This window comes from Silurus aristotelis (assembly GCF_946808225.1).
Source record: "Silurus aristotelis genome assembly, chromosome: 14".
Classification (NCBI taxonomy): domain Eukaryota; kingdom Metazoa; phylum Chordata; class Actinopteri; order Siluriformes; family Siluridae; genus Silurus; species Silurus aristotelis.
Genome location: NC_139587.1, coordinates 15511665 through 15521976, shown reverse-complemented (window position 1 = coordinate 15521976; position 10312 = coordinate 15511665). Strand labels below are relative to the sequence as shown.

At 38.2% G+C, this 10312-nt stretch overlaps 1 long non-coding RNA gene across 1 annotated transcript in view; it reads left to right on the top strand.

Moving 5' to 3' along the window:
• The first annotated feature begins 3722 nt into the window (after positions 1-3722).
• The window catches only part of LOC310736754, a 72821-nt gene continuing 66231 nt past the window's right edge, over positions 3723-10312 (top strand). The window contains exon 1 of the long non-coding RNA XR_014536649.1: positions 3723-4089. This is a non-coding gene — a long non-coding RNA (uncharacterized lncRNA). The remainder of the gene's footprint in view (positions 4090-10312) is intronic.

Below are 10312 nucleotides of genomic sequence, written 5' to 3'. Positions count from 1 at the left end.
TAATCATTAGTGATCCCAGAGGTATTCCTGTTAGAGGGCCTTTGTCGTGCCTGCTACCAGCAGGAGGCCTAAGCCTCAACATGTTATGTATGCATATGTTCATCAGCTTTATTCTTGTGCTAAAAATGTCTTAATGTTCGCCTGTTTATGCATTTCAATTTGACTTTAGTTCAAGATCTCAGTTTCAATGAAAAGTATGCCAAGTTAGCACAGTAATATTCCCGTAACCTTGCAATGAAAGACTACAGAGGACCTGTGGATCAAAAGTGTGATTGTTTTTGAACGTATGAATAGCAGCAATTACATGATCATAGGCATATCATGGATTGAAATTTAATTGCTTCATTTCGAAATGATAATGCCTCTAACTAAACTTCAGTGTCACTGGCAGCACAGCACTGCCGTGGGTCTTATTTAATACTCTTACGCTGGGTATGATTTTTTCTTTCTAGCCTTTGTCCAAAAAGATACAGTACAGCTTTGCATGCAACAGACTGGTTTGTTTTGTGTGAGTTCATTTTGCACATGTCTGGTGTGAAGTGTGAACATATTAAAGAGCTTGTATGCATTACCATAAATGCAGGGCAACTCAGTTGTGTCTAACTGTCTCTCATGTGGTGGAATCTTGTACAACTTGAGTAGAAATGTGGTTGTGTGTTTGACTTGCTTCAGAGAGGAAAAGGTTAGTAACCCAATGAGGTTTTGAGCTATATTATGAGCTATACGATCTGACTGATTTCTAGCCTTCCACATGGAACTAGAGAGAGCCATTAGGGACCCCTACTAGACACACAGTAGGGGGTTCATTTTCTGGGCATACTGTAAGTTTTGCCTGCCCTACAGATCTCCCTGGCTGTTGGAAGATCATGTCCATTTCCCCCAAGAGATGAGAACATGTTTCCATGATGCATATTCGGCAAAAGTAGCTGAAACACTCATCAATAAATAATTTTTTAGCTACATTAGCAAACCCCTCCTACTGATTTGGGCATGCCATGGCCAGCTGTTCCTACCTAAAGAAGTCTTCCTAAATGAGAAATAATAAATCACATTTTCTAATCTACATGTCAGACCCCAGATTGTGCAGATGAAATATGAAATCATCTCTCTAGTTCATTTTCTTGCTTACTGCACTGTCCGCAATTTTACTGAATTTGAGAATGTTTGTGGCTTGTTTTTTTTCCTTCCTATCTCTTGACCTGCTGAGGCTTCAATGTGATGTTGGCTCCATTTGCTGCAGGAGGATGAATTATTCTATTTCATGGGCTTCTTTGTAATTGAAATACAAAGGAGATTTTGGGTCTGTCCCACCCTGCCAAATAACATTTAAAACTGCTTGAATTTATGTGGTATCTTTCATATCCACTTTAATCATTTCACTAGATAGAGTAAGTTATCCTTGTATAACCTTGCAAGGCACATGCTACCAAATCACTTCAGCTACTGAGGGGTAACCTCTAAAAATATGTTAAAAATTGTAGCCTGGAATGGTTCCTCTAGCAAAAATGTAATCACTCAACAACAAAAACATGAATTTAACATAATTCTACCATTTCTAATAAAATAACTACTACCAATAACACTTTGTGCCAAAAGATCTTAATCACAACCATTCACATCCAGTTACTGATTAATGCACCACATTTGCCAAGGAATAACATGGTCAACTCATGGCTCACTTTACTGTTAACAGTACCACCAGTGCTGTAAGAGAGAGGTCTGGAGTTAGAGGTCTAATTGGAGCGTAGTTCAAGAGTTTCCTGCTTAGCATCCGAGTGTGAACATACTCCTCACTGTTGATCAGAACTGGTGCCAGCTGCCTAAGATGCCCTCAGTGTCTCTAGGCCCACCCGTGGTGAGCCGGATGGAGCTGTTCCAAGACTTTCCAATGTGGGAGAGCATGGAACTTTGGCTGCCAACAGCACAGGAACACCTAGATCCCCAGAGAACTCCATCTGTGAACATTTGGAGCTCCCTCGGTCTTATCACCCATTTGTTGGTCACCTCCAATTAAATGCTAGTCGGTCACACAAAGGTGCAGGGCTTGCTGAGTACCTGCCACGTTTGAAACTGTTGGTGCCCAGAAACATATTCAGACTTCCACAGCACATGTGCTTATATCACAGCAGGGGCTCACTATGGGAAACATCAAGATGAATAAAGCTTATTTCTAATAGCGTTGCCTATACATTTCCTTGCTGAGCAAAGAGGCAGCTTATCAATGCCAAATCTACATTATTGGCTATTAATAGTTTAGTTAGAACTTAGAGGAGTAAACAGAATGGATGAACATGCAAATAGTTGAAGAATATTGATATGCTTGATATTCAGTGGAATGCAACCATTCCCCTTGAATTGTAGTGTAGTTCTCCATTCATCTGCAATATCAAGGTCAATGTGTGAAATTGCCTTTTGGAGTCAGCAAGTGGGAGGATTTGTAATGGTGTCCCAGAAGACAGCTTATTTACACCCCTGATTATGGATAATCAAATAACAAGCAAACTTTTTTTTATTTCTTTGGCACTGAAGCCATTTAGTGATGGCCTCTTTCATGGCATCATAGGGCGGGGTCAACACATTGCATGTGATTCACTATCTTTGCAAACCCTGCAATTACATTTGACATGACTCTCCATGGAGTAATGCTTCATAAGCCTTTGTATAGCTGAGCTGTAGAGCACCTGGGCCCTGTGCACAGCGCCTTTTTTTTTATACTTCCTTTCTCCCCTACTTACAATCCCCCACCCCCCTTCTCCATTTAGACAGAAGACCAAATGCAATGTGTCATCTTCTACCCCGTACAAATACCCTATGCGTTGGTCACACCTTGGCTGGCACAAAGAAAAAGAAAAGCAAGGCTAGCACACACAGAATGCTGTTGCCAGACCCGATAAAGATGCTTCAAAAACCCAAGCCGCAAAACGGCACCTTTGTTTTTTCTTTCCACTTTTTTTTTTGTGAGTGAGAGAATAAAAGAGAGATAATCAGGTCTGCATGATTTTGCATAAGTGTAAGTTTGATTTTATGCTGGAAAGCACCACAACATTAGAATATGTGTATATCTGGTGAAAATGCTTCTATTTTTTCCATAGTTTTTTATTTAATACAATTTTCTACACAATTGATATTACTGACAACAACTTAAATTAAAAAGGAAAATCTGTGAAATATTTAAATTGATATCAGAGTTTCTTAGTATTGAGTATGGACAAACTTGTGAACTTTTGTGTGGCTTGAATAGACTCCATAAGATTGTGCTTTATGATCCATTAAAGCTCAAATCCATTGAAGTGTCTTCTAAAAACATGCTTCAATACAAAATACTGCCTTTCTCTACAAAGCAATTAACACAAAGGATTTTTAATATTAAATATTCCAGATATGAAATATATTTCTTATTATTTTATTATTTTCTTAAAACTTTTATTTATTGAAAGTTTCAAATACATTTAAGTAAGTTTAAATAAATGCCCAGATTTTCAGTGGACTGCTATGTACAGAATTATATTTTTAATTTTATATTATAGTTAATGAAAAGATACAATGTACACATTTATTCATGTTTGAATGGAAATAGTGTAAAATTGTGTGAGATCACATGCATGGAGATATCTTTTGTGGTAAAAGTGCCTTTTAGTAGCACCCTTTTTTTTTTTTTTTTTTTTTTTTTTTTTACAATAGTACTTATAGCCTATGCGCTGCAAGTATATTAAAAATGTAGTGTTAAATTTTCTCCTTGCACACAGTTGTGATGAAAAACCACATGAATTTTACTGCAGTTTAATATATTAGTATTACCTCCTACGAGACAGATTTTATTCATTTTTTTAGTTTGACTTAAACCCACAAAATGTAGATGGATTAAAAATTGAGTGGCTTTCTGCCCGTTCTCTCTCTCTCTCTTTCTCTCTCTCTCTGCCTCTCTCTCTCTCCTGCTGAAACAGATGGCGATTTATGCTGAGCACAATCACGACTATTCAGTATGGGGCTGGCAGGCACTCCCCACAGGAGCAGGGCCCAATCAGAGCCCTAATGAACACATTGGGAGCTGTCAGATCCAAATGAGCCCCAGTAGGAGCCAGCCCACAGGTACTCCCTGCCCAGTGGTAGTGCTGCCTGCACACACACAATGACTTTTCCATAACCCTGTAATTCAATCATTTTTGTACCTATCCTTCAGCATTCCATCAGTGGAAAGTGTAGTAACAAGCCTATGTTACTCGTAAGTGTGGATTGACAGGTGGTGCAGGTTTGTACAGTATATGTTACAAAATCTGTCAGTGTGCTTAATGTAAGCATGGCTTTAATTGGCATTGACTGTGGTGTAATTGTCATCTGTCTGGTGTTGAGGGTATAAATCTCACAATTGTTCATAAAGGCAGGACTTGGCCTGCTCAGCATTTTCTTATCTAAACTAAGAAATACGACTCAACTTGCACATTACACATTTTTTTGCACTGTCTGCAACTGGTTTTGGGCTTGCAATAGATGTAAGATTTTAACAATATGTAAAATTTAACATTCATTCCTGTATAAGTACCCATTGCAACATCCAACACTCTTGATTATACATCCTTGTACTGTCTTCACATTGAGGTATTTAGACTCCAGTAAGTACACAAATCTCCAGAATGCAGCCAGCTTCTTCCATCTGTCAGTCTGTCTGTGGGTGTTTGTGTCTCATGCTCATTCAACCGCCAAAACCATTGCATTGATGAAGCAGACCCCAACATATATTTTATCAGTTCTGCATATAGCATCCTTCTCAAAAAGTTTCAACAGTTTCCCCTTTAAACCTCAACTTTCAGTCAGTTAGCCTCTTGTTTTTGTCCATCTGATACTTGACAGGAGAATGGCCCTTTATGCTGCCCTAATCTGCACCTCAAGAGCTGGTGGCCAAAGTCCACAGCCTTCTGCTACATGTCAAAAACCCACCCGGGTCCAGTGGCCCTGAGGAAGTGCAAATATCCTTTAATGGCATGGATGCAGATGGATGCACCCATGACAATAGCCCCCGTGCTGGTGCTTTTTTGTCAGCAGCCAGTAGAAAAGGCCATCACAATTACTCAGCAGAATTATGCATGCAGGCAGGAGCCATTCTTATGCTAAGGGACTCTCATAATGAATGTGAACCATTCCACGAAAGTTGTGGGCCACTTTTTTCCCCCTAATGTTCTCTTAAAGGACAGACTAAAAGTAGCATAAGGACTTTTCTGAGACAATGGGTGAAAGGCATAATAAGATAAATGGGGCATCTTTCAGGGCCCTATCACCCTGTGCCTGCCTATTACATTAACATAGGTTGTATATCTCTCAAAGACAGATCTTTGCTTGATGAAGTGTGCTCGGTATTTTGATTCCTGCAAGTCTTGGCCGAAGATTGACAACATGTCAAATATGAGCTGAATGGGTCATGCAGGCTGGCGACTGCCTATATGGGGGATCTTAAATGCTTGCTAGCTTCCCTGTTTGGCCTTTAAACCAAGGCAAATGTCAAGGTTTCATCATGACCAAAGGTTACAAAATGAAAATCACACCTGAGTTTTTGTATGGATATTTGTTCTTTTTAAAATGCAGTATGAATGGGTTCCTCCTGAATTCACAGTAAAGTTAAGGACAAGAATGTTCAGTGATGATCAGTCCAATCTTCACAGCACTCAGTGACTAGTGGACACAGTTAGACATGTGTTTGCACAGTAATCTAAAACCAGGAAGCCTTTGAAATCTAATGAAAGCCTCTTGAGGAACAGGTTGGTGGTTCTGAGTCTTTAGGACACTCAAAGCCTTCTGTTCGGACACCCTGGGGCAAGCTTCAGACACGGTTTCTCTGTCATTCTGAAGCTGCCGACTTAGCGCAGGACTTAGCTCTGATCTACCCATTGCAGACATTGGACAACATCCCTGACCTTAGGGTTAAGCAATGAATTACAACACCCAGACCTTGTTTTACATGCCATGTCTTTGAAAGTAAATACATTGGGATATACAATCTTTGTAATTTCAGGTTTATTCTAAAAGTAAATTTCACAGCTCGTGATGTTTATGTCTTAGAGTATAAAACTGTTACCAATGCATTTTGGGATCTTTACATTCTGCTTTGTCTGCGATTATTTGCTTAATACAACTGGATCCAATAATCAGATTCCAAACAGATTTTGAGCAGAACGTCATGGATAATAAATACATGTATAAATGATTAGATAACCTGTTTTGATTTTGATTTGAGATCCAGGTGTGGCAAACAAAGCAGGAAGCAAAGATCCCAAAGTGCATCTGTAGCACATTTATACAAGCTCTCAGCATGTACAAGTTAACGAGATGACTCTTACCATCGTGGCCACACACATAATTAGGATGCTGTTGTATTTGCCATAAAAATGGAGAAGCGAGGATGTTGTGGAGGCAATTTTGACTTTGAACAGTGGAAAATCCAATCTGTCAAAACCTCAATGGGTTATTTTGTTATAATTCCAAAGTTTATGGATTTTTCCTGTGTGGCAAAACTCAGTATAAAAGGTTTAAGTAGTCCTTGTCTGCGCAGTAGAATAAAGGTTGCAGTGTTTGCACAATGTACAGTCTTTCATGGGAGGTCTCGCCTCAGGTTATAATTCAGCTAAACAACCTTATTAACCCACTGTAATTTAGGACCTTTTTGTCTTATGGATTACTATATTATTAATCGGTATTCATTTTACTCTTAAATGATAGCTGCACACACACGGATCTTATTTAATAAATAAACTGTATTTCTATGCAGATAAATCTTTTAAGAAGACCAATATATACTCTCAGGCTTGTTTCCTACATAAGTCTAAAACCACATGGAAAAAACTAAAGGAAGAATACCCTACTCCCAATGCTCTGAGACACCTCAACTTCTTTGTTTCAAATCAATTCTTTTGAGATGGATATTTGCGTACGCACTATGTTACCAGTCACAAATCTATTTTCCGTAGACTGGGCAGTAATTTCCATACTGATCTCTAAGAGATCAAATCAACTGTGGCCTACTGCAGTTCTGTAGGTATCTGTGAAGATTGGAGAGATTTTGGTGGTGGTCTGTTAGTCTCTTAAGATGTCCCCTCATCTTTTGCTATCTAAGCAATTAAAAAGTTCCAATGCGTTGTATGTTCTCCTGGCTACAACTTATCTAATCGTCTTATCATGCTTGATGTGTGAACTGATTCCAGTCTTCTTGACTCTCTCCCATCCTCCAGCTGTCTGCTAACTCGAATAGTCTTTTTCTTTCCTTTATACCCCGAGTGCATAAATCTACTATTAATTACATCCAATCATTCTTTGATTTGCTGTAAAGGTGGCTTAAAGAGCTATAACCAAAGATTACAAACCTTCCTATTAGGTCAAAAGGTTGCTTTTCCTACCAAATGTTCATGCCACTGCAGACTGTAATCTGTAGACGAGGCAGTGAATTGATTCTAGCTAGACTCCTGACCTCCTCCCCCATAGTCTCTTTGTCTCCACTGAGCCTTGCTATCCCAGCATGATTATTTCTTATCATGTATTTATTTGTTTAATCCACCCCTCCCCCAGCAACACTAGCATCCTCGTCCTCTTGTATTAGGCGTGACTGTCTGGCAGAAGGACACCCTCTTTTATTCAGGATATGGCCAAACAACAGCCACCATAGCTCATAATTTAGCATTGTTACAAAACTGGTTGCTTCTCATCCTGGTACTTCCATCCAGAAGAAAACACTTTTAGCTCCTTCCTTGTCTTCAACATTGGGCAGCCCAGCTGTGCAAGCACTATAAATAATGGATACATTAGTATGCATGAATCTCTCTATTTTTTAGGGAATGCATGTTGGCAGGGGGTTGTACTGTGGGGTTTAGATGCCCTAATTCATTATTAATCCCCTTTCCAGGGAAAGAGGGGTCTATAGTATTCAGTTGTACCCCAATATAATCATCCCATCCTTCCACAGAGGAGCACAAGACAGCAGTTTTTGGTGTGTTTCTGCTGTAGTGTCTCTAAAAATGTACATAAACCCAAAAACATTTACCTAAAATTGGACTATGTTTAGGTAGCAACATTTTTTAGGCTACTGGATGAAGGTTACATCAAAATTGACAAATGTTTGTTGACACGTCACCCATATGTTCTCAAAATGTTGCCACAAAGTTAACATAATTATTTGTAACGGTGATATGTTGTGCCCATGCACTTCAAGGTTTAAATTATTGCACATTTTGGGATATTTTTCTGTTTATTATGGTTGTAAAAAGTGGTAATTTGCTACATTTTCTCGTATTGACATGATGTCACCCATTGTCTATGTTTTTGTTTTCTGCTGTACTATGTGTGGAAAGCTCATGGTTAATTCTTTTTTTTTTTAAATACTCATACCAGCCCATTAGCTACCAGAAGGATTAAATTCACAGAGATTACGTTTTTTTTAAAAATAGATCTGATGTTTATATGTAAGTATTTACTGATACTTTTGACCTGTATTTATACGATGATGTATGAACAAACAGGGCTAACAGTGTTCCTAATAAAGGAGCTCATGAGTGCAGATGATTTTTTTAAATTAAACAGAAACACAAAGTCTTCTGAAGAACTATGGCACACTTCCTACGATGCTTAAAGTATACATTTCTCCTGAAGTAATTCTTTTTCAAATACAAAGGGTTATATTTATTTAACAACACATCTAATGCAGTATATGTGTGTTTTCGTTGTTGTCATGCTCCAATATTGTATAGACATTTAGCAATTACTCTGCGTTAACCGTAATTGTTAAGAATTTTAACCTTTAGTGCTGGAGATGACTTTTCTGTCCCTTCCTGGTATCATTTAATTGAAGTCAAAGAAAAATGGAGACAGAACCCTTAAACCAAGTTGAAGGGTCTGGCACTCACTGGAAGGGGAACACATTTGGTATTATATCTTATTTGGAAAAAAAAGGAAATTAGCAGTAAATTAATACCAGACATTATAACATATCCTATGACATTTGGCTATGAACCGGCTTTAGTTATTATATTATGATCGTTTTTGTCTTTATTTAAAATCCAGCATCATTTAGGGCTATCATTTTATTAACTATTTTCCTATTATGTTTCTGACATTAGTACCCACTGAATTAAACATTACAGAACAAGTATGTTGTACTTTTATAGTGGATACAGTGCTCCAGGCACACTAACATATTCTGTCTAGAAGTGTTGGTGTAGATATTTCTGATTCTCTTGGTTATTTATGCCATTATAAATCTTTGACAAGGTTAATGCTGATCCCAAATTTTTTGGTTTAGTAATGTATAATATATGTGCTACTGTGCCCCCAGCGTAACAGGATGATGTGAGACTACTTGGGTCCACTATGAGGAAGGGCTTGTGTGTTTGAACCTCCTCCCCACCACTAGGTTGCACTGCATGCCACCAGGCCCTAGATTCACTCAGAGCAATCACAGTGCTCCACTGAAAGGCACACTGCCCTCCCCCCAAATATAAAATCCACAGACAGAAATAATTACTTAATTCCAGATAGACATACACATCTATGTGCACACTTACTGGATAACAGCCTGTTTTTGTCACATAAAATGAACATGCATAATCGCATTTTCGAGTAACACCATGATACTCATAAATATAACTGACCCAGATAGCAATGTCAAATATAAGGCACACATCCCAGTGTGATGCACGACTTCATTCCTGCATGTATTTTTGTCTCCTTTTTTAATCCCTTTTTTCTGACTCTCTGAACATATTTTGGTTGCTTTGGGAAAGAGCACCATGCTGGAGACACAGACTCCAAAGTAAAACAACTTGAAAAGCTGAGCTGTATATCTATCATGCTAGCAAAATTCTTTCAGCTGTTTTGCCTCATGCAACATGTTCTAGGCCCTATTCCTTCCTGAATTGTGTGACTGTTCATTGTCTTATCACATTTCATCTACAACATAAAATACATTACTTCCCCCAACATTATCTGTTACAAAAAACGTATTGAAAATGAGGATTATTTTTTTCATGAACCTGTTTCATATAAAACGTATAATATGAAATGTTTGATTGGGCATATTTAATTTGATGATAGAGAAGCATACAAGTGCGTTAGACAAGAATAGATTAGAATTGCTTTATTCTCATTGTACAAGTACAATAATTTAGTTTAAGATACAGCATGCATTTCTATTTCTAAAGCCAGCTAAGGGATGTGAAATATTTCATCCACAATCATCTTTCCAGAAAAAAAAAGGCAACATTCTATCTAGTGTGTATTAGGTCTCATAAAGTGTCAGATACGTTTGTGTCACACTACAAAGCTGGGTTGTTTTCAC